We start from the raw sequence: 24,330 nt of genomic DNA, 5'->3' as shown, positions 1-24,330 counted from the left end.
GAGAGAATCTTAAGCAGGCTCCATGCCCAGTGCAGAGTCCAACGTGGGGCTCGATCCCACGACCCTGAGATCATGACCTGAGCTGAAATCAAGAGTCAGACGCTTAACCGACTGAGCCACCTAGGGGTCCCTATGGTCTGTCCTCTTAAACTCTGTACCTTAATGAGTTCCATGCGATATTGAATGAGAAAATTATGTCTGCGTGTCAACTGACTATGCTATTTAATATTCCTATTAATAATATTCCTATTATATGTCCATTCTGAATAATACCTCTTCTCAGCTTATTTGGAATGTCACTGCTCTAGGATTCCCCATTATTACTGTATTCAGAGAAACCAGAATTTCTCTATTTCTATACTGTAAGGCAAACTTCTCTAATTTGAGCTAACTCATTAAATTCACCCACTCTTCCTGTTTAGGGGTGCCCATATGTCCGTGTATGCATGTATGTGTCTTGAATGCATGCACCCGTGTGAGTGTGTATTAAGCAATAATTCAGCTCAGGGGATCTATTCAATGAAGGACCCTAGCTATAAAAGCCTTGCATTTCTAGATGCTTTTGCTGCGAGAGAGCTATTACACACACACACATACACACAGACACACACACACGTGTGTGACTTGGGTTGGGTCAAGTCAGCAAAATCATCCCTACCTTAGGGCCAATGGGGGGAGGTGGTTCTGGGAGCCCCATGTGCTGGAACTCATGTATGGGGCATGCTGAGGGAGAGAATAAGTCCCTGAAGTAGAAAAAAAAAAGTTACTGGAGGGTCATAAACTGAGACTGGAAAGTGGTGAGGGGCCAGCTTCCCGGGACGCCACTCAATCACCTTGCTCTGTGACACCTTTTCTCATGAAAGCTACCCTGATGTGCATTTTACCTTGATTTGTTCTGGATTTAAAACATAGACTGCAATGATCAGAGAAGGCATTGTGAAGTGGTTTTCCCAGGCTCCTGTGAATGATGACTTAAAATGTTCTATCCACTATCTATTCTTCTCGAGGTTCACCACCGCCAACCTAGTTCAGGCTGTCATTTTCTCCCGCCCAAATGACCACTCACTGGCCTGGGTAACCACAGTGACTCCCACATTCAGTCCATCCCACAGACCGGTTACCACAGTAATGGTCCTTCAACATCACACATGACATTCACTCCCCTGGCCTGAACTTCTTAGTGCCTCCCCGGATTTCCAATAGCGGAAAGTGTAAACTTATCTGTTAGCCTATCAAGACCCTCCCCCATCAGTCCTCACCCCAGCCACCCCCATGCCCTTATTTCCTGCAGCTCCAAACATACTTCTACTCTGGTCAGGCCTGTCCCATCTGTGCCCCATGAACCTAGCAGGCTCATTCATTCACGGATTATCCTAGTACGATGAAATACTGTATTTGTTTCATTCAAAAATGTATTGCAGGCCTACTCTGTGCCAGGATCTTGATGAGGTCCTAGATTCTAAAAGTGAGCAAGACAGTCCCTTGCCACCGGGAGGAGGTGACCGACAGATGAAAAGGCAAGCACAATAAGTAATATGGTGAAGGAGGCCCAGGGAACCGCGGGAGCCCAGGAGAGAGGCACCTAACCCAGACTCGGGGCAGCAGGGAAGGATTCAAGCCCTGAGACACGAAGGATGAGTAAGAGCGAGGCAGGCCAGGAGCTGGAGAGGACAAGTGACATCCCCAGTCCAAAGAGCAGCATTGACAAAGGCCTGGAGAGAGACCTGACCTGTGCACGGACCTGCCCGTAGTTCAGTCCGGCAGGAGGGTTGAGAGCGGGGAGGTGAGAGTGTCATGGGAACGCACCGGGGAAGCAGGGAATCAAAGACAGCAGAGACCGAGGGGTCTGAATACAGTGCAGGCATTTTGCATTGCGCATGCGCCACGCACCGTCCGGGGCACAGAAGAGGCGCTCACGAGTGGTTCTTCCTTGACACTTCTGTCTCTCCACCTGCTAGGCCATCTAACAGATTCATTTTGGCCGAGGGATAATGTATTAGTCATGCTGCAGTAACAACGCCAAGCTCTCAGTGGCTGACCACAATAGCATTTAATTCCTTGCTCTCACAAATTCTGCTGCAAGCCCAGGTGACGCGCGGGGGGCAGCTTTCCTCCATGTGGTGACTCAGTGATCGCTGCCGCTCTGATTTTGTGGCACCCACACCTCCGTATGTGCTTCCACAATCACTGTGGGAGGGTGGAGAGAAAGTGCAGGGTCTCGCACAGCCAATTCTGTGCCCTAGGCGTGAAATCCGTTGCTTCATTTCATAATTCATTGGCCAGAATGAGTCACCTGGCCCTCCCAGCAGCCGTGGGGCATGGAGAAGTGGACTCCTCCGATGTGCTGGGAAGAAGACCAGTTAGACTAACACCAGCTGGGTGAGGGCTCGACTTCTCCTAAGCAGATACTACTTGTGAGTATTGTGTGCTAAGCGGGTTTGTGAGTTATTGTGTCCAGAGAGCCAAGTACTCAAAGGTTTGGGCTTTAATGGTTTTGTTACAGTTGTTGTTTTTCCTGACTGGAAATTATTCCATCATCTGTTCTTGGGTTTGAGCCAACAGTGCTAAATCATCTGGCAAAATGATTACACTGCTTGAGGCACAGTATTAGCGATGCTCTTGTCCCCATTTGGAAAATGTGATTGGTACGTGGTGTAAAGGAAATAAGATGAATGGCTAAGTTGCAGACCCAGGACAGACCTGCTATGCTCTCTAGGTTGTTGTTACCTGATAAAGCTTTTCTTCCTCTGTGTCTTCTGATGGCTGATTGGGCTATTTCCTTGGATTGGGCTAGTGTGCACCCTGAGTCACACCTATTACCCATTTAGATCTCTATTTCCTACCTACAAACGCTATGAGGTAATATATACCAGACATATGTCTCTGTGCGTGTTCCCAGAGTGGGCATCTGACATGCCAGGGCCTGAGAAATGGCACTACGAACTTTCTGAAGACGTTTGCAGGTTATACAGAAGAACAATAGAGGCCAGTTAACTTCCTCAATTGTGGTGTTTCTTAATTCACCCTAAATAGGGATGTTTAGCATATATTGAGTATTGGAACAATAAGTTATCTTTTTTTGTCCATCGTAGTAGGAAAGGTTTAAAACTTTGGTAGTATTGAGGAGGATGTGGACAAACCAGCACCCTCCGGCTGAAAGTGAAAAGTGGTAGGACATTTTCAAAAGGCAATTGGACAGATAAAAGATAACTTTTCAGACCCAAATGAGCCAACATTTCCAGTGCTAAAAATCGAGCACAAATGTGGTAATAAAAAATTTGCCATTAGCTTGCAACGATTTATGTGCGAGGATGTTTACTGCCATGTTGTTTGTAATCGGAAACCTGGAAACAACCTAAGTGTCTATTCACACAAGAACGGAGAAAATATACAATGGCGCATTACTTTTACTTTTATTTTTTTAAAGATTTATTTATTTATTTGAGGGGGGAGGGGCAGAGAGAGAGGGAGAGAGAGAATCTCAAGTAGGCCCCACACCCAGTGCGGAGCCCAACACGGGCCTCGATCTCACAGCCCTGAGGTCATGACCCGAGCTGAAATCAAGAGCCAGGTGCTTAACCAACTGAACCACCCAGGTGCCAAATGGGGCACTATTTTTTTAAAAAAATAGATAGATCTACATGGTATGGGAAAATGTCCATGCTATATAAATGAGTGAAGAGAGAAAGCTTCAAAATGGCATGAACAGTTTGTTTAAAAACTATTTTTCCTTAATAAGTGCTATTACGCAGACAAGAAAAAAAATGTGCGGAGGAATAGATACCAACTTCACAGTAGTTATCTCTCAAGGGCTGGGACTATGAGACACTTTCACTTTCTAAAACACTCACATAGTTCCATAACGTTAGAAAATTCTGGAATCAGGAAATGACATTAATTATCTTTTTCTAATTTAAAAAAGGATGTAAAACCTTCCTCCAAGAAAACCTATAATAAAATTCTCTGAATAAACCCCGACTTTCTGAGCAAATCCTGGTTTGCTCCATAGCTCAGGGAATAGATTTGACAGCTCTTAACTTGACCAGCCAAGTGTAACAGAGTGCAGCTTAGCAAACGGCTCTGAGCAATTAAAGTTGCAGAATAATTCCCAGCCACCAGAGTTTCTGATGGAGCCCTGGCCTTTGCACTGTCGTCTTTGATCTGCTCTCAGGACCTACTGTTCTAAGTGCTTAGCGCTTTGGGATGAGAGCACAGTGCTCATCAGACCACACGCTTTAAAACTTTCCATGGCTACCAGTTACATACAGAATAAATCCAAATCATTTAGAATGGCATTAAAGGCCCTGTGCTATTTCCCAGCCGTCGAGCCTAACCTAGTCAAAGGGCTTATATAGCAAATGTTGAAGAGTTCAGGCTTTGAATCTTTAGCCAGATCTAGGATTGAATTTTCTGCTTCATCTCCATTTCAAGAAACCCTAAGCTATTTATTTGCCTTTCAAAGCCGAGTTCACCTGTCCTTTCCCCATACCCACAGCCCTTCCAGACCCCTCTTGGAAAGCATCAAACTGTCTTTCCCTGAAACTCCTGCCTGGCTGTGTCTATACTGCCTCAACGGCACCCACGCTTTCTTACAAAGTAGTTGTTTTTATGACCTCCCTAATAAGACATGAGCTCATGAAGTTCCGAACCCCCCAGAGTGTGCAGCACATTGCTTACGCCTGCCAGGCTGACAGTAAATATTTGAATATTTGTGGAATTGAATGAATGAACAAATAAATCGATTTCCCTTTTAGCCAGCGCCCCACTAATTTACATAAGTCACCAGCTCCTCATCAGAGCCTAAAATCCTTAAATAAAAGAAAATAAAATCCTCCTTGCAAGGGTTTAAGATAATTTGGCGGAGTTGAAAGTGCCGAACTCAGAGTCAGGTAACCTGGCCTTGTAACCCCAGATCCTCCACTAACTAGACATGTGACTTTCAATTTCCTTCGCTTTCTGGATGAACAGCAGGATGGGATGATTTCCAGAATTGGACATTCCATGATTTTCCTAGTCTGCAAACTTAAAGATAACTATAGCTATGAGATCCTTGGATTGTGGCCACCATCGTTTCTCATCTATTCTAGAATATACTTACAATCACAATAGGGACAGAGGCATTTCCTCAGAAATTCTCTCCAAATGCTCTTTCCTTGTTTGGACATAATGGGATACACCGGGGCCCCACCATGCCAATTCTCTGGCTGGTGTTGACTTGAATGAGGAAACCGGGTAGTGCTCCTTAGAAGTGGGAGGAAGAGGAGGGTGAGGGGGAGGAAATTAGGTTCAAGAACCGTGGGATCAGCGAAAGCCTGTAACAGTGGGAAGGAACTCTGTTGTGCTTATTTTGCAACCTCTGTTTTTCTTCTGTATAAATGTGTTTAAAAAGGTCTGTTCTGGGGGAAAGGCGGAGTTATTTTTATAATTACTATTATAATTCAGCTGTTTAGAGAATTTTAAAACTGGGGCGCCTGGGTGGCTCAGTTGGTTAAGCTGCTGACTCAATTTTGGCTCAGGTCATGATCTCAGGGTCCTGGAACTGAGCCCCAAGTTGGGCTCCGTGCTCAGTGAGGAGTCTCAGGATTCTCTCGCTCCCTCTGCCCCTCCCCCTGCTAGCTCTTTCTCTCTTTCTCTCAGATCAATAAATAAAACTTAAGGGCACCTGGGTGGCTCAGTTGGTTAGGCGACTGCCTCCGGCTCAGATCATGATCCTGGAGTCCCGGGATCGAGTCCCGCATCGGGCTCCCTGCTCGGCGGGGAGTCTGCTTCTCCCTCTGACCCTCCCCCCTCTCATGCGCTCTCTCTCTCTCATTCTCTCTCTCTCAAATAAATAAATAAAATCTTAAAAAAATAAAAATAAAACTTAAAAAAAAAGTAAAACCACAGTTCTGTATCTATCCATAAAACACAGTCCCTGCCTTCCCGGGTGGGGAGTAGACAGCTGAAGCCAGAGAACCAAATCCTGCAGCCGAAGTTTAGAGGCCAAGGCGGGTGCAGATAGGCATAAGGACAAAAGAAATTCTTATCACTTAGGCCAGGTTTTAAAAGCAAGAAAGTTCAGGACGCCTGGGTGGTTCAGTCAGAGTTAAGCGTCCGGCTCTTGAGTTCGGCTCAGGTCATGATCTCAGGGTCGTGAGATGGAGCCCCACGTCGGGCTCCGTGCTGGGCGTGGAGCCTGCTTGAGATTCTCCCTCTCCCTCTGTCTCTCCTCATTCCCTCTCTAAAAAAAAAAAAAAAAAAAAAAAAGGCAAGAAGAGAGAAAGTGCTGCTGAGTTACTTAGAAGAAAAAAGATGTACCTAATTAGTGTTTTATTTTTTTAAAGATTTTATTTATTTATTTGACAGAGAGAGAGACAGCGAGAGAGGGAACACAAGCAGGGGGAGCAGGAGAGGGAGAAGCAGGCTTCCCGCCGAGCAGGGGGCCCGATGGGGGCTCAATCCCAGGACCCTGGGACCATGACCTGAGCCGGAGGCAGACCCTTCACCGACTGAGCCACCCAGGTGCCCCTATAATAATTTTTTTTGATAAAAAGTTGAACTTGCTGTAGAAGTCTGGTTCTAGCTCCAAGGGAAAAATCTTTTTCCTTTCCCTATTAGTGGCAGAGGGTACAAATTACAAGAGCAAAGATGAAATTTGGAGAGGGAAACTAACAGGTGGAAAAAAATGCTTCCTACGAGGAACAACTACTTTAACTTTAGGTGAGCCAATGATATTAATGCATCGAAAGAAATATAGAAGACAGCATGAGAGAAAGATTCTATCTGTGCACGTGCAGCATAGTCTAAGGGAGAGACAAACTGAATCCTATATAATATTAAGTGGAGTAAACCAGATTCCAACCTCTATACACAATATGATCCATTGTCTTTTTTATGGAGGTATAATTGACAAAGCATTATATTAGTTTCAGTGTACCATTGTCTTTAATTGTAGTGCATACACAGAGAAATGAACAGCAGGGGAGTCTGGCTGGCTCAGTCAGAAGGGCATGCGGCTCTTGATCTCGGGGTCTTGAGTTCGGGCCCCACATTGGGTGTAGAGATGGCTTAAAGAAATAAACTTGAAATATAAGAAAAACAGATGGCAGAAAATACACAAAATATGGTCGTAGTGGTTATGATGGAATTCTAGGCAGTAAGAAATTTTCATTTTCTTTATAATTTTCTGTATCTTCTCACTTCTCTGCGGAACTTGCAAAACTTTTACAATGTAAAACATAAAATTAATGCCAAGGCCTGTTACGTGAACAGGGAAAAAGACAGGTGTGGCGAAAATTCTCTGGATCCTTGAAGCCCATCTTGCTGGCCAACCCCACAGATTCCCGAGGGTGGGATATAATCCCAGAGATGCCCTAGGAAAGGGCCTGCTTAGGACCAAGTCTCCAAGTAGTTAAATATCCTGGTAAACTGGCCTGCACGAGTGAGGTTTAGGGACACCTCTTGCCCCTTGAGCTTCAAGGAATTTAGGCTGGAGGTAGGGCTGCCTTTGTCTCCTTGGCTCACTCTGGTTTCCTCCCTGGCTGAGGTCAAGGGTGCCTGCTTGTAACAGGAGGTGACCCTGGTCTGTCTTTGCCAGAACAGCCACATGAGACGCAGGGGTTAAGGGAGAATGGACAGAACTTGCATCACCCCGAGGAGCTGGCTTCTGTCCTCTTCTAACCAAAATCCCTTTACTGTTTCCAGAAAAAGCTCCCACCCCTAGTAGGGAAAGGGAAGGGCAGAAGCAGGCGCTGTCACACTTTGGTGACCCCGCCCCCCCAGTACACCCATAGCCACACACTCTCACACACACACACACACCCCTGAAACGAAGCATTCAGCAACAATACCTTATAATCGGGGCCGGCTTCCTAGGCACATGACTCATACAGCAGCGCAGGGCTCCGGGCTCAGGAGGGCCCCCACACTTTGGTTTAATGTTCTGCTGTTGCTGTCTTGACATTCTTAATAATTTTATTTTTGAGCTTGGGTTTTGCAAGCGCAGCCGGGCGGAACGGTGGCGCCCGCCCGCGAGCAGAGGAGATTCGGGTAGTATGCGTGTCTCCTGCCGTTTCTTGCTGCCCATTTGCATAGAGTGTCGCTGATGCCCCGAGAGCACAGAAGGCTGGAGGTAGGGCTGCCTTTTTCTCCTTGGGCCCATAGAAGTGGGGGGGGGGGGTCAGCAAGAGGGGGGGGGAGAGCGGGGCCAGTGTGTCCCATCTACAACTGAGTGAGGTGGGGGGTGTGGCGGGGGAGTGCTGGTGGTGACAAACCAGAGGCCACGCTTTCCTTTCGAAGCGGAGCTTGTTTCCAGCGCAGAAAGAAGGCAGTAGAATTCTGGGAACCTGAGGACCAAGGAACCCTAGCACATCCTGGTGGGTTGCTTTCCTGCATTAGCGGACCCCTTACGCTGAAAATAATGACACAGAAGGCAAACCTGCCCTTTCCCTTTCCTCCGTCCTTACTCACCAATAAGCTAAAGGTAGAGACAGTTGGTGGAATGCACGTGTATCAAGAAAGGAAATAACATTTTGTCCTTGTGACGAGAATAGCAAATCATGATGTTGTACACCTGAAATGAATACCATGTTCTATGTCAGCTATACCTCAATAACGAAAAACCAATAACTAAAAATTTAGAACATGAGATCAAAACAGTTGAATTAGTTTCGTGCAGTACGCTCACTGTTCTGGTAAGAACGTATGAGCTACAAAATATGGTTTGTGTAATTTTGGTGATCCTGCATGTTGGTTAAATGTTTTTACATTTGCCTTTTATTTGGTATTTTTTTTAAAGATTTTATTTATTTATTTGACAGAATGAGAGAGAGAGAGAGAGAGAGAGAGAGAGAGAGAGAGCACAAGCAAGGGGAGGGGCAAGCAGAGGGAGAGGGAGAAGCAGGCTCCCTGCGGATCAGGGAGCCCGATGCGGGGCTCGATCCCAGGACCCTGGGATCATGACCTGAGCCGAAGGCAGTTGCTTAATTGACTGAACTACCCAGGCGCCCCCTTACATTTGCATTTTAAACGGCATTGCAAAGCATAAAAAGGTCTAGTGAAATTCAAATAGGTAATTTATCAAATAGATAAATAGCAAATGAAAAAAAAAAAGGCCTTGACAAGTCAAGCCAGACACTGCAGAAGAAAGGAAAAACTTTATATCTGAGTGCCTTTAATAACACCGTTTTCCTGCTTTGTAATGAAGGAGCCCCACATTTTCCATATTCTGTAGCCAGTCCTGCCTATAATGTGGGGGTGACCCTACGATGCTTTCTGCTCTGGTCTTCTCTATTTGTTCTTAAATGCTGCTCATCATCCACTAAATTGATTTCATGACCCCAAAAGCATTGTGATGGGCAGTTGGAAGAACACTGCCCTAGAGGTTAGAGCGCCTGGTTACCATTCCCCCAAACATTTTCCTCCTAAGCTAAAGCAAAGGGCTTAACAGCCAGGCCTGGGGTCAATCAGAGGTGTTATTGCCCCCCCCCCCAGGGGGGAGGCTGATGATCTGAGGTATCAGAAAAGTCCTGCCAGCACCTTCACAAGACTGCTTGATTGATTATTGCCATGGCTTCTAGAACCAATGAAATGGGTAATTTGGTCCCTCAAGGCCTTATACTTATGTCTCTTTGATCTTACCCCAGAAGTCTCTGCAATCCATCAAAGTAATGCTTCAGTTCAGTTTACCCCAAAGCTATTCCAGGTACTAGGTCAAGAAGTCACCCCCAATTATATTTGCCACCTAAAATCATTCACGACTCTGTTATCTCAATAAGGTCATTAGACAGGGTTACACAATGTGTGCCAGAGGAAACTACATTTCTAGTTTATAAACAACTAACACGCTGGAGGTTCGAAGCACATGCATGGGAGTCGATTAGATGCAGACACTAATCCCAGTTCTGCCCCTCTCTTGGACATGTGGCGATCTTTCTGAGTTTTGATGACCTCATCCGTAAAATGGGAATATTGATACTTACCTCGTAGTGTTGATGTGAGGAGTAAATTAGTTAATGTGTGGGAAGTGCCTACTAGCACTTAGTAAACGATAGCTCTTGGCAATTGTATTTCCAACAGAGAGATGTCAGTAAAGTTATTGAAGTTCCTTACATAACTTTCATCTTGAATTGTTCAGTCCAGCCTAAAGGGCCTTTCTGGGGTACCTGTTCTGTGGTTCTCAATGTTGGGGGAGTGACTTGACCCCACCAGGCAATTTTTGGCAATGTCTGGAGACGTCTTTGGTTGTCACACTGTGGGGGAGGTGTTCCTGACATCTAGTGGGTAGAGGCCCGGGATGCTGGTAAACACCTCACTATGCACAGTCCGCCCGCCCCTCCCCACCCCAACACGTGACAAGTCATGACCCAATGCAAAACGTCAGTAGAGCCAAGGTTGAGAAACCCTGCCCTGGCTGAAGCCTGGACCATCTATAAGACCATCTATAGCATCTATGGGAGAGTGTATAGCTCCTTCAACACGTCCAAAATTGGATCACTCCAACCTCTTATCTTCCAGAGTTCCCAGAGCTATCAGAACACATGGAACCTGGTGCAGTATCAAAGAAAAATATCCATAATTATTTGAAAAAGTTACTAAAATGCTCATCTTCTTTCCAACTACATGTCTCTATGAGTCCTGATTCTCTTTGCGTACTGTAACCAAAACAACATATGGCAACCGATTGAACACAGAAGCCGATATGAGAATCTAGCCGTCTTTTATTATCCCAGACCCTAGAGAGAGTTTCAGAAATGCAAAACAATGCCATTTGTCCTCACGAATTCTTTTTGTTTTGGAAAGCGTAAGGTTTTTAAAAAATTCACCACCTATCTGGATAGCCATCACATCTGTGAATCTTCTTCCTGAGAGGAAAGAGATCCTAAATAAGAATCTAGGTGACTTTTATTGTCTACTTTCTAGGGATAGACACAGTCCAAGTGAAAATACGTGGATTCCTGGAAAACATGTTCCTGAAGTGGAAATAAAAACAGAAGCGCATTCCCGTGGACAAGGTTGGAAGACTGTAAATAACGTACGAATGGATGGAAATCTGAGCTAGAGAATGGTGAGATGAACAGGAGAAAAGTGAATCGAAGCCGCACCTTACTTTGTAACGAAACTCTAATGAAACTCAGAGCGACAGTTAGCCCCTGGGAAACTATTCAAATGTCCATTAACAGGAGGATGGAGAAACAGCTCGGGATGTATTCTTGCAATGGAATGCTACTCAGTTGTGGAAAGGAATGGTCTGCTGTTACACACAACACAATCTCAACAACGTTATGATGAGTGAAAAAAGCCAGGCACCCAAGAATATGTACAGTATGATTCCATTTATAGAAAGCTAAAGAACAGGCAAAACCAGTGGGTGGTGCTATAATTCAGAACAGTGGGTGCTTATGAGAGGGTAGGCATTGACTGGCAAAAGGCACAGGGGGACTCTCTGGGATTATGTGGGTAACAGCAACGTGGCTGTGTACATTTTTCAAAGATCATAAAACTGGGCAGGCAGGATCTTTGCCTTTAATTGAATTAAATTCTACCTCAATGAAAAAAATAAATTCACGAACCAATGGCTCAGTCGTGTTTCGAAAGAATCTGTTTGTCACTGATCTCTCCTAAGATGCTTTTCTTTCCAACTGCAATGGTTGGAGCAAGGCTGTCACCACCTGTGGTCTGTTCTTCTGTATCTTGTGTATCTGAGACAATTCCCCCTCCCAGAGTATGTCTAACCTTACGTGTATGTGGCACTGCGTCCTAACACGGAGCTTCATGCGACGTCTCTCTTGCGGAGTACGGAGAGGGCCAGCATGGGGAAAAAGACTCCTTTCTCCAGCAAAAACATCCTAACCATCTACTTCTCCCCACCTCCACTACTCCACCCAGAGCATGCTGGGAACCTCCCATGTGGACTCCCCGCTTCCAGTCCTGCCCTGCTACAATCCTTTGCCTGCACAGCAGCTGCGTCAACCAGATCATACCATTCCCCTGCTCGAACCTTCCAATGGCTTCCCACCATATTCCGGAAGACACCTGAGCTCTTCCCTCTCTCCGACAAAGCCCCGCATGAACTGTTCCTGCCTTCCTCATCAGCCACTCTGCCACTTACTGTGGTGTTCTGCCCGCCGGCCGCGGCTTGCTTTCAGTTCAAAAGCTCCAAGTTCTTTTCCTGACTCCGGACAATCAGCCAAGGCCATTTCTTCTGCCTGGAAAGCTCATCTCGGTCCCTCTCCAACGGACTAACTCACACATTTCGCAAATTTGCTCCAATGCAGCTTTCGCAGAGAGGTCTTTTCTGATTCCCCAGTCTGTTTGACTCTCCTGTTACTCATTCTTAGAGCACAACGTCTTCTTTGCTTTGCTGGAACTTCCAGTGATTTATAGTTACATATTTACTAGTGTAGCCATATGTTTATTGCATATATTTCCTACTAGAATGTTGTTCCTCCAGAGTCCAGTGCTTACTCACCAATAAATATTTGGTGAATGAATGAATGTTCCCATCCTGCTAATAACCACCTTGACAGAGTCTTCTGCTGGAGTACTTTGGAGGTTGCTGGGAAGACTGGCCTAATGAGAAAGACAAGGGAGCAATCGTAGAAGTTTTCTGCACAGAATAGAAAGAGCAATAGTGCAACAGTGAAGGGCATCTGTTGTTTCAATGACTGCCCCAGGTGATTCGGAGGCCGATGGTCCCAAAGTGAGACTCATACTTAGTTGATGCTACAAATACTTAACTAGCACCGGGTGCTAGGGAGACCACTGAGAACAAGATAGATAGCCCCTGCAACCACGGAGTTCACGTTCTACTGCAGCGAATGACTGCTTAATATGCATAATACAACGTCAAGGCTATGGAGGTAGTCCAGGGCTCGGCTCTTCAGACTCCGTCTCCACCCCGGCCATTAGCAACCTAGCAAGGGCTGAGAAGTCCCACCCCGGCCTGATCACGTTGCTTTTTCTCCGCTGTCTCCTTATGTTAGACTACATCCTGACCAGGTCACTGCTTTTCCTGTTTTCACTGTTTCCCAGCCATGGCTGCTCAGTGGGATTGTTTAGGGAGCCTTTAAAAATACTGATACGCTGGGCTCCCCTCCCCCAGATACTCAGTTTTAATTGTTCTGGTGTGTGGTCAGGACAGGCAGATATTTTCAGTTCCCAAGGTGATTCTAATGTGTAGCCAAGGTTGTAATACTGCATTAGAAAGAATACTGCAAGACACAATAAGGGTGGACGTCTGTGATTTTTTTTAAAGATTTTATTTATTTTTTTTTGAGAGAGAGAGAGAGAGGAGGAGAGAAGGAGGAGCAGAGGGAGAGGGAGAAGCCGACTCCCCGCTCAGTGGAGACCCCCAGGCGGGGCTCGATCCCAGGACCCTGAGATCAGGACCTGAGCCAAAGGCAGACGCTTAACCGACTGAGCCACCCACGTGCCCTGACATCTGTGATTTTTTTTTTTAAGATTTTACTTATTTTATTTGAGAGAGAGAGAGAGAGAGAGGACACAGCAGGGGGAGTGGGAGAGGGAGAAGCAGACTCCCCGCTGAGCAGGGAGCCTGATGTGGGGCTTGATCCCAAGACCCTGGGATGGAGAGGGAGAAACAGACTCCCTGCTGAGCAGGAGCCAGATGCGGGGCTCGATCGCGGGACCCTAGGATCACGACTTGAGCCAAAGGCAGACACTTAACCATCTAAGCCACCCAGGCGCCCCCAGGCAGTTTCCAAGTGTTTAAAAGTGTTCCTGTTAGCTTTCTGTTCCTAATTTCTAGTTTGGGCCCATTGTGGTCAGAGAACAAACTGTGTGCTTTCAGTTCTTTTAAATTTGCTGAGGTTTTCTGTATGGCCCAGAGTCTGGTCTATCTTGGTATCACGTTGTCGCAGGGGCCTGAAAAGAACGTGCATTTTTCTGTCGTTGGATGGAATATGCTATAAATTTTGATTAGATCCTTTTGGCGATGGTTTGGTTCTTCTCTATCTTTGCTGATTTTCTGCCTGGTTGTTCTATCAATTATTGAGGAAGAAGTGTTGCAGTTTCCACTAAAATTGTGGATCTGTTTTTCCTTTCAGTTCTATCAGGTTTTGCTTCACGAACTTCTCAGCCCTGCCATTTGGTGCATACACATTAGGGTTCTTAGCAGATTGGCCCTTTTATCATTATGTAATGCTCCTCTGTGCCTGATACTTCTCTCTGTTTTGTAGTTCCTGCCTTCCTGTAGGTTATTTGAACATTTTTTTTTAGAATCCCATTTTGAGGTATGTGTAGTGTTTTGTCGTGTATCTTTCGGTACAGGTTTGCAGTGGCTGTCCTGATATTGGGTGAGTGTAGAGAACATAATTTAGAAAACTCAAAAGATGACAAATTTTCTAAACCGTGTTTGAGAGTTGAAGCAAAAAAGAAAACCCTACTTTGACCTGGTTGTCAATTACCTAGGGCAATTATATTATAAATGGGGGAAGGTCCAGGGACGCAACGTTTCTGGCTGGGGCGGCTCCTCACTGGTGCTATGTAGGGACGGTAGTTCTGGCTCCTCATTTGGTCTCCACTGAGATCTGCTCGGCTGGGAGAGGTTGGAATGCTTCCTGACTGCTCCTTACGTGGCCTTCGCTGATGTTTGGGAAGTGTGATGTTTGGGAAGTGTGGGTGGTGTGGGGTGCGTAGTGGTGAAATCCTGACTCTTCACTAAGGCCTTTTCCACTCCACCCTAGCCAGGGGATGAGGCTGCTCTGTGACAGCTTCTTGAAGGTGGGGTCTAGGTTTTACCCCAGGAATTCAGTGGCATGGCTGGGTTGAGGCCACAGTACTTTCCCTGGGGTTTGGCTGGAGTAGAGTGGTTACTGTCTAAAAGATTTCTGTCTTGCTAGGCTGCTCCTCTCCTTGGCCTTGGGCTAGAGAGAGCTTGAGGATTTTCTGTCTGTGCCTTTTGGCATTTGGGGTTGCCAGGTTCTCCAGCATCCAGGGCAGACAGAACTCACCACTGTTGAGTTCCCTGCATCCCGAGTTTTCTCCTCCACCTGTCTTTTCCTTCCCACGTTTCAGTGTCTTCTTGGGTTTGTTTTATAAGTAACGTCCAGACTTTTTAGCTGTACTTTGTGGGAGGAATAAGGGAAAACACATCTACTCGATCTTTCTGGAAATGGAAGTCTGCAGATACATTCTGAAATTCAGAATTTGGGGGATCTGAAGATGGCAGCTTCAGGGACTGCATTTAAGACCACTCCCTTAGGGATAACTACTCAGTGACTCTCAACTCTGGCTTCTCATTGGGCTCACCTGATGAGCTCAATTAAAAAAAAAAAAGTCCAGCCACCACCTATCCCCCACCCCTCAGATACTTTTCTTCCACGGGTCTGAGGTGAAACCTGGAAATCTGATAGTTTTGAAGGCTCCCCAGACCTTACTCATCATAGTCCAAAAGTGGAAATAACCCATACATGCCTCACCTGAAGAATGGATCATCAAAATGCGTTATACCCATACAATGGAACAACATTCAGCCATGGAAAGGAATGAAGTACCGGTCCATGCTACAACATAGGTGTAAAGTGAAAGAAGTCAGATACAAAGGGCCACCCACATATTATGATTCCGTTTCTATGTAATGTCCGAAATAGGCAAATCCATAGAGCCAGAACTTAAATTACTGGTTGTCAGGGCTGGTGGGATGGGGAAGACATGGGGAGTGGCTGCTAATGGCCCCGGGGTTTCCTTTTGGGGCTGAGAAAATGTTCTGGAATTAGACAGTGGTGATGGTTGCTGGATTTTGTGAATGTGCTAAACACCACTGAATTGCACTCTTTTTTGTTCTTGTTGTTGTTGTTTTGTTTTTTGTGTGTGTGTTTTTTTTTGCACTCTTTAAAAGGATGCATTTTATGGTATGTGAATTCTATCTCAATTAAAACAAATTCCTCCTTCATGATACCCTGTATGTTCCAACACCTGGAGCAGTGCCTGGAACAATGTCTCACATGAAGTTACAAACGTGGACAGGAGTCACAGAAATTTGTAAACGTCTAAGTACAGCATTTGTGTTTATTTCTGTAGGTCACAAATGTAGTGTCCTAAATTTGTCTGATTAGAAGACTCACCTGAGAGCATGTTAAAAATATAGGGTCCTAGGGGCATCTGGTTGGCTCAGTGGGTGGAGCATGAGACTTGATCTCAGGGTTGTGAGTTCGAGCCCCATGTTGCATGTAGAGATTACTCTAAAAAATGTATAAAAAATTAAAAAAATATATAGAGTTCCAGACCCCTTTGGTGAGGATTTCTGGGTTTTAATCAGATTCAGGTCTGGGGTGGTGCCTGAATATCTGTTCTTTTAATAAGACCTGGAGTGATTTTGATGTTCAGTAAGGTTGGCAAACACCATCTCTCTCTCTCTTTTTTAAATAAAGCTTCCTTTTATATTAAATTTTTTTTAAATTGAAGTACAGTTGACACAGAACATTTTATTAGTCCCGGGTGTACAACATAGTGATTTGACAAGTCTATACATTATGCTGTGCTCACTACAATGAACAAAACACCATCTTAAGTGAAGGGGAGCCACTGAAGGTTTATTCTCTTTTAATTGAGAATTGTTATTTTCTGAAATGTCTCATTGTTTCAATAGCTTATTAGAATAAAGTTAATTTAATCAGAATTTTGATTTACCACACGTTTGCCAAAGAGCTATTCAGTGCCCTTATATGTGAGCTATGTTAAACAATGGGAAATGGGCTGTGTATTTTTAAAGCCCATTTGATGCTGAGTCTAATTATGTCTCTGTAGTTGGTTCCCACAGTTAGCAGATGTGAATTGATGTCAACTGTAGATTTCTAACTGCTTGCTCATTGTTTCCCTGTCTTGTTCCTTTTTCCTTTTATCCATGCATAGCACATTTCTAACATTTACATCATTTATGCAGTGTTTCTCAAAATGGAAAATATCTTTCCTGACAGTATTAAACACAAGGTTTTTTCACTATAAGGGGGAAAAAAAAAAGTTCTCCAGACTTACCTGCTTCCCAGAAAGAACTTCTGTTAATGCCATTTATATATACTTCCAGACATTTTGCGCATATATACAAAAATGGAATTATAGTATACCTCTGTCTTTTTCACTTTGGTGAACATCTTCTCATGACAGTGCTTTCGAGAGCTACCTTGTCCATATTAATGGCTATATGGTGCAAAAATTAGACACGATTAATAGTACCCTGTTTGGGATAGAGTGTTATGTGGGTGAAAGTTGGTAGCAAAATGTAGAAACGACCAAATGTTTTTCAATAGAGAAATGGTTAAATAAATGATGGTGTAATATACTGTGTAACTCTTAAAATGAATGTAACTCTTAGAATGAAGTACATCTGCACGTGCTGTCATGGAAAGATAACCAGGAAGCAATGCTAGGTAAAAAAGCAAAATTGGAAAAAAAAAAAGCAAAATTACAGAACATAATGTGTGCTGTGATCCTAGTTTTGTAAAAAAAAAAAAATGTTTCTTAAACATATCTATTGTATATGTGTGTATAACATGTACTTCTGTGTGTGTATATATTTTTATATACCTAGAATACCTAGAATACACACATATCTCGAATACACACTTGCACCCCTAGAAAAATGTCTGGAATATAACAGCAAATGTTTACAGTAATTTCCTTTGGTGAGTGAGATGTTCACTTTTTTTGTATTGTATTGTAACAAATCTGAATTTATTACAATGAACAAGCAAAGTGTAATTTCTAAAAGTATATATATATATATATATATTCAGAATATATGTCCATTTGGATTATATAAATTGCAGCTTGAACTGTATAATTCCATCTGGAAGCTGTGCTTTTGTGAAAGTTGGCAGTTTTTGAGGAGTTTGAACATGATTCAGGCTGGGCTTTAGTTTAATCTGGAGAGACAGGCACCAAGGGAAAGGACAGACGGCAGAGACACCCTAGAAAGGAAAATCTATAGGACCTAATGATTAATTGTATGCAAATGGAGAGCTCAGTTACTGAAAGAACCTGGGGATACCAGTTGCTTGGGTAGGGAAGCTAGAGGAGGAATTTTTAAAATTGTATTTTATTTTATTTTATTTTATTTTGAGTAAGCTCCACACCCAATGTGGGGCTTAAGCTCAGAACCCTGAGATTGAGTCACACCCTCTACCGACTAAGTCAGCCAGGCGCCCCACTAGAGGAGTAATTTTGAAGGGAAAATTGTAACTTCAGAGTCTAGACAGATGTCAGTTATCTGTTGCAGCAAAGTAAGTTCCTCCAAAATTTAATGACTTAAAATAACAATAATCACGTATCACCTGTATGGTTTCTGTGGGTGGGGAATTCAGACTGGGCACAGTAAGGAAAACTTGTTTCTGCCCCATGATGTCTGCACCCTCAGCTGGAAGATCCAGAAGCCGGGAGCTGGAATCATCTGATGGTTTTCTCACTCACGAGTCTGAAGATCGATGCTGGTGTCAGCTGGGGCCTAGCTGGGACTGTCTGCCAGAATGTCAACGTGTGGCCTCTTTGTGTGGGCTGGCTTCCTCACAACATGGTGACTGAGTTCCAAAAATGAGCATCCTGACAGAACGCAAGAGAGTGTGTGTGCGTGAGAGAGGTCCAGGTGGAAGCCATATTGCCTTTATGACCTTGCCTTGGACATCTCCCAGCACTGCTTCCACTGCATGCCGTTGGCCAGTGTAGTCACAAGCCCACATCCCCGGATTCAAGGGGCAGGAAGCATAGACCTCATCTCCAGTGGGAAGAATGTTAGCCACATTGCAAGAGCACGTGGGTGGGATCCATAGGTATGGCCATCTTTGGAAAATACAATCTCTCACGCCTCCGTCATACCTTAAGGTGAATTAGACATTAATGTCTCAGTGGATTATCACTTTTAGAGAGATCTGTATTTAACTAAGAACCCCGGTAGTTCCCCATGCCTTGACTTAAATGAATAAGTCACTAAATGTGGGGAGGCTACGTCATTAAAGGTGGGGGGAGGCATGATTTGAGGAAGAGTGCTTTGGTCTAATATAAAAGACTTACTATAAAAATAAAAAAGACTCATAGGTCTTGAACACGGCACACAAGGTTCTCTGTGACCTGGCCCTTGCCTAATTCTTGGGTTTGGTCTTCCAATTATTCCTAGATTCACAGCTTAAATACAAATTATGCCAAATTTCTAGAAGTTCATCAAACATACCATCTTGGGTTGGGTTCCCCAGAAGCAGAGCCTGAGTGAGACAAGGATCTGGGTGCTTGTAATTTACTGAGGGAGAGCTCTAAGGAAGAAGGGAAAGGGGGAAGCACCATGGGGCAGGGAATGAGGCTAAGCAAGGATGTGGTCTCATTTGGAGTCTGGCTCTGGCCAGATCCCAGATCACTATGAAGTGTGAATGATACCACAAGGTGATCCCACTCTGAGGCAAGAGGACTGTGTTCGTCAGTCATTGGCTGCAGGTTGGAGGAGGGGAGGCAGGCAGGCTGCCCACGTGGCATGGTGCCTAACCTCCGGGTCTAGGTGGCTCTCACCCCTCAGGGCAATTTTCCAGAGAAGGGAGAGAGGCTGTGAGCCTTTAGCAGCCCACATTCACAGCAGCTGTGGGATGGGAGCACTGGTTACGTCAAGGGCCATCATGCACATTAATCTGTTTCAAGACCTCAGACCCTTTATCCTGGAACACAACTGCCTCTTTTCTTCATCACTGATATCACCTCCTCCAGGAGGCTTTCCCTGATAACTAGCTGGCTACACCCTACCCTTCCATGCTCACATAGAATCCTACGCGACTCTCCCCGTAGCTCAGCATTTACCACGTTGTACTGAAAGTATCTGCTTATATAACCAGCCTCCCCCATGGAGTAGACACTCACCAAGGCAGGAACCATGTCCTGTTCATCTTTTTGCCCCAGGCAGTTAGCAGAGTGCTTGGCGGAGCCGGCCTAAATAAATATCTGGTGAATTGAACACCAGGTAAGTGACTTCTTAAGGTGGTAGCACAAGGCCAGCCAGGTCTGCTGTCAAGAGCTCTTCCATCCCCAGTAGTAGGAGGGAAAATGGGAATTCTAGTTAACGCATTTGTGACAAATTAAGTGGTTAATGACAAACAAACTAGCTGTAGGGCTTCTCCCTACACCTAGGTACAAATACTGTCCTACTATTGTTGCATTTTAAAGAATATGTTTTAACGTGGTTTAAATGTTGTCTATCTAAAAAAAAAAAAAAATAGTGGGGGCACCTGGGTGGCTCAGTCAGCGAAGCGTCTGCCTTCAGCCCAGGCCATGATCCCAGGGTCCGGGGATCGAGCCCCGTGTTGGGCTCCCTGCTCAGCGAGGGGAGTCTGCTTCTCCTTCTCCCTCTGCCCCTTCCCCCGCTCATGCTCTCTCTCTCTCTCTCTCTCTCTCTCTCTCTCTCACTCTCTCTCAAATAAGTAAATAAAATCTTTAAAAAAATAAAATTTAAATAATAGTGTTAAGATGAGGAGGGGAAAATGATGAAATCTCTGCTTTAGCAGGCAAATAAGTAGTTTTTTAAAGTGGGTATGGCTTGGTGTAAGCTGGTGAAGAATTTGTCACAGCCCTAATCCTCCCCAGAGGTCCAAAAGGGAAACTGAAGGTATGTCAGTACTATTGGCTCCTCAGAGGCAAAGGGCCTGAATGGAGGGATAAGGAGGGAGATGAACCTGAGTAATGTCTACAAGGTAAAAGCTTCCTGGGACTCAAAGGCCTGGTGGATGTGGAGCGGGGCAGAGGCAGAAGGCTCCAGGTTGCTGGAGGCAGGAGAGGCCGGGGCCGGTTTCCCTGCTGTTGTGCTTGGGGTCCCTGTGCATGTGGTGTGCAACCCGGGAGCACCACAGAGTGAGGATGCTCCTGCCTTGTGAGTTTCTGACTGAGGTTCCATACGCTGGGGGAATGGGGCGGTGGCCTCAGGGCTGTGAGGTGGAAGGAGGGGAGCACCATAGACGATCTCAGGACTTCAGCCCAGAGGCTCCTATGCCCTGACTGGTGACAGGAAGTTCCCCAAGTGGCAGAACCCGCTGGGGAGCTTGTCTGGGGGCTGCCCTGGGCCAAATTTCATCACCGGCTATTTTTACTTTTAGCTTCCGCCACCTCTCAGAGTAACCGGGTCTATAAATGTCCGTCCAACTTGCTGTGTCTGAGCCCAGGGCAGAAGGGAGCCGCTGACAAGGATTGTGCTAGGCCCCTGTGCCCAGCAATCCACTGCCCTCGATTGGCGGAGGCCTGGATCCCAGCCGCCCCAAGCTTACCTCACCAGCCCTCCTGCCATCAGGTTTCACAAAGAAGGTTCCCTGGCCCGGGTAAATCAACAGGCGTCAGGAGGCAGATCACGGCCAAGCCAGGTCCCACACGACCTCATAGGATGGGTTATCGCAGGCCAGTCTTTGGGGGATGAGAGGCCAGTCTCCAGGCCGGTGGTGCTGTCCTGGGGGCGGGGGGACCGCTCACGCCCTGCTCTCTCCGGCCCCTCTGCACCCTGCTGGGGAGCTGATTCCTGCTGGGCTGCTTCTCATCCGTGTCTGGGCTCTCCAGCCCTCTGCTCATACCCTCTCATCCCGCTATTGTTCCTGCGGAGTGGGGAAGGAGCGCTTGGGCTCTGGGCTCGGGCTGCGGACCAGCTGAGGGACTGTGGTTTCCTCCCCCGGCATGATGGGATGAACAGGTCTCACCTCGCAAGGCTGCTGCCCTGAGTGAGGTGTGCAAAGCACCAAGAACCAAGCACCTTGCCAGCCCCGCACTTAGTGCTTAAGAAATGAAGCACCCACAACTCTGATGTATTTCCCCCTGAGTCTGCCAGAGTGGGGCAGTGTCTCCTCCCTCGGAGGCTTATTTTTATACTTGCCTAGGCCAGCTTGCCTCCTACTTATACTCGGGTGTCCCTCCTTTATTTTCTCCACAGTGTTTGTCTCATGCACTAGGTATTTACTTGTTTATTTATTCTCCATTCCTGAGGGCAGGGATTTGGGCCTTTCTTGTCCACTGATGTCTGTCTAGCTCCTGGAACAATACCCGGTGCATAGTAGATGTTTAATAAACATTTGTTGGCTGAGCCACCCCCAAATATGCATCTCTTCTTTCATGCCCAGTCTCAGTGTGCGGCCCCACAGTTGCCCTGAACTGCTCTGCTCAAGCCAGAATACTGGTCCTCCTTGGCTCCTTTCTCTTCCTCACACCCACGTTCAGTCAAGGAATAAGACCTGATTATCCTACCACCTAAGGGTCCCTGGCACCCGTGTGCTTCCCCTCATCGCCTTGTTAGCATGACAACCTGACCCAGCGAGAAGAAAGAGAGAGACGCCTGGTTTGTCTCCTGGATTCCATGTTTGCCCTCATCCAACCCATCCCGCAAGCTGCAGACGGAACGATAGTACCCAAGCACAGTCCTTCAGGGGTGCCTCACTGCTCCCAGAGTGGAAGTCCAACTCCCCCGGCAGGGCCTACCAGGCCCCACACGGCCTGACGCCCGTTCACTTCTGCCAAGCTCATTTCCAGCCACCTCTGTCCCCAGCCTGCTCCCCCGCCCTCCCTCCCCTTTAATACAGAATTTCCGTTTCTTTTTTTTTTCTTTCTACTGGGTCTCTTTCAGTGTCTCTTGCCATCTTGCCCACCTCACCATTCCCTGAGGAGAACGCTCTCCCTCGTCCGCTTGCACCGTGTCTCACCTCCACCGGTGTTTCACCTCCGCCGGCCCTCCTCCAGGCTACTTTGTTTCTTGTGTGTCAGCTTCAGAGTCATCTCCTCAGGAAACCTTCTGTGTGTGTCCCCCCGACCTCTCCACGCCCTCTAGAGCGTAGGCTCCTTCCCGTGGACCCATGACACCACGCTTTGCCCCTCTCCCAGCACTCCATAGACACCGCACCTACTCTTTTGATCATTTTCCCCAGTAGGATGTCATCTGCATGGGCAGGGACTCCGCCTGTTCTTGCTTTGGTTTAACACTTACCTAGAACTTACTCTGTGCTAAGCCCTTCTCGAAACTCTTTACAAATATTCATTCATTTGCTCCTCATAACAGTCGTATGAGGCACGACTCTTACTACCATTCTCCAGACAACGAAGGTGAGGCAGAGAGGGGTCAAGTAGCTTGCGCAGGGTCACGGAGCTAGCCAACGGCAGAGCTGGGATTTGAACCCTCAAATCCAAGCTCTGAACCCCTGCAATAGACCGTTTCCCTTGTTCACCAAGGGATTCTCGTTGCCTGCCATATAGCAGGTGGGGCCAGGAAATATTTGGAAAAAAGAAAGAATGCATGAACCTCAACAGGAGAAATAGCCAAGTCTTCTGCGGGGCAGCGGGGGGAGGGAAAAGAGGTAGTCGCAGACTGAGACAGCGAGTGAGTTTAAGAGTCTGAGGAGTTGAAAGCAAGTTGTCCAGGGGGTAAGGAAGACGCCAAGAGAAGTGGCAGGTGACGAAAGAAACGCTGGCCTGGGAGGGGGAGCTCAGAAAGGCAGGTGACAGATAGCTCCGCAGTCGACAAAGGAAAATATAGAACAGACTGTTGGATCTGGCCAGGAGCTGGCCCCTGGGGACCTCGGGGCAGTTTCCAAAGAGTGCCGGGGAGAGAAAGCAGACTGCATGGGCCAGCCAAGGAGGGAGTGGGAGCGGGGGTAGCCCGGCAGATCTTAGTCCCCTCTGAGCCATGACCGGTAGGACTCAGGAACGGGGAGTAATTGGGTTAAGTAAGGTCTTTTTTGTCAAGATGCCAAGGTGATTAGGGCCCGCTTAAAGGCCAAAGGTAACAAATCTTTGGAGAGCGAGAAGTCAGACCGGCTGTCCCCAAAACAAAGGTGGACTGCACTGCACCATGGTCAATGCCAGGAAATATAAACATGGGACAAAGCATGCTAACTTTTGATGTGAAGGGAGTGAAGGCCAGGAAAGCAGTGCTTGGGAGGAACTTTTATCCTGAGAGCTGTCTGGTAACCCCAGACATGAGGTAGAAAGATCTGGAACAGGGGGAGTATGGTGAGGCATTAAAATGAATTGATTTAGAGGCTTCCGGTGAACGAAAAGCAGATAAAGGGCAGAGACATGAAGAGGAAAGAGGAAACTATTTTCAAGAGCTAGCGAGTTCAAAAAGCATGAGAAAACAGAAAGAAGACAGGACAGTTAGTGCAGGTCATAGAGCTGCCATGAACAAAGCATCCTGTTACGTGGCTAGAGGCCTGGCAGTGAAAATGGGCCTGAGACTGGAAAGCAGGCAGGGAGAGGGTTTGGCTGAGGAAGGCAAATAGTGAGCAGTGGCCCAAAGCAGCGTCACTGCAGAAGGAAGCCTGAGTAGAACCATGGGGAAGCAGCAGGGTTTTTGGTTGGTTGGTTGGTTGGTTGGTTGGTTGGTTGGTTGGTTGGTTGGTT

At 46.3% G+C, this 24,330-nt stretch overlaps 1 protein-coding gene across 1 annotated transcript in view; it reads left to right on the top strand.

Moving 5' to 3' along the window:
- The first annotated feature begins 2,386 nt into the window (after positions 1 to 2,386).
- The window catches only part of INTS6L (integrator complex subunit 6 like), a 78,869-nt gene continuing 56,925 nt past the window's right edge, over positions 2,387 to 24,330 (top strand). The window contains exon 1 of the mRNA XM_073879121.1: positions 2,387 to 2,414. The gene's annotated coding sequence lies outside the window, so the exon portion shown is untranslated. The remainder of the gene's footprint in view (positions 2,415 to 24,330) is intronic.

Source organism: Callorhinus ursinus, unplaced genomic scaffold (genome assembly GCF_003265705.2).
Source record: "Callorhinus ursinus isolate GAN/ISIS: 27379988/994484 unplaced genomic scaffold, GSC_fseal_2.0 scaffold33, whole genome shotgun sequence".
In the NCBI taxonomy this organism is placed as follows: Eukaryota; Metazoa; Chordata; class Mammalia; order Carnivora; family Otariidae; genus Callorhinus; species Callorhinus ursinus.
This window is presented reverse-complemented; position numbering and strand designations above follow the sequence as displayed.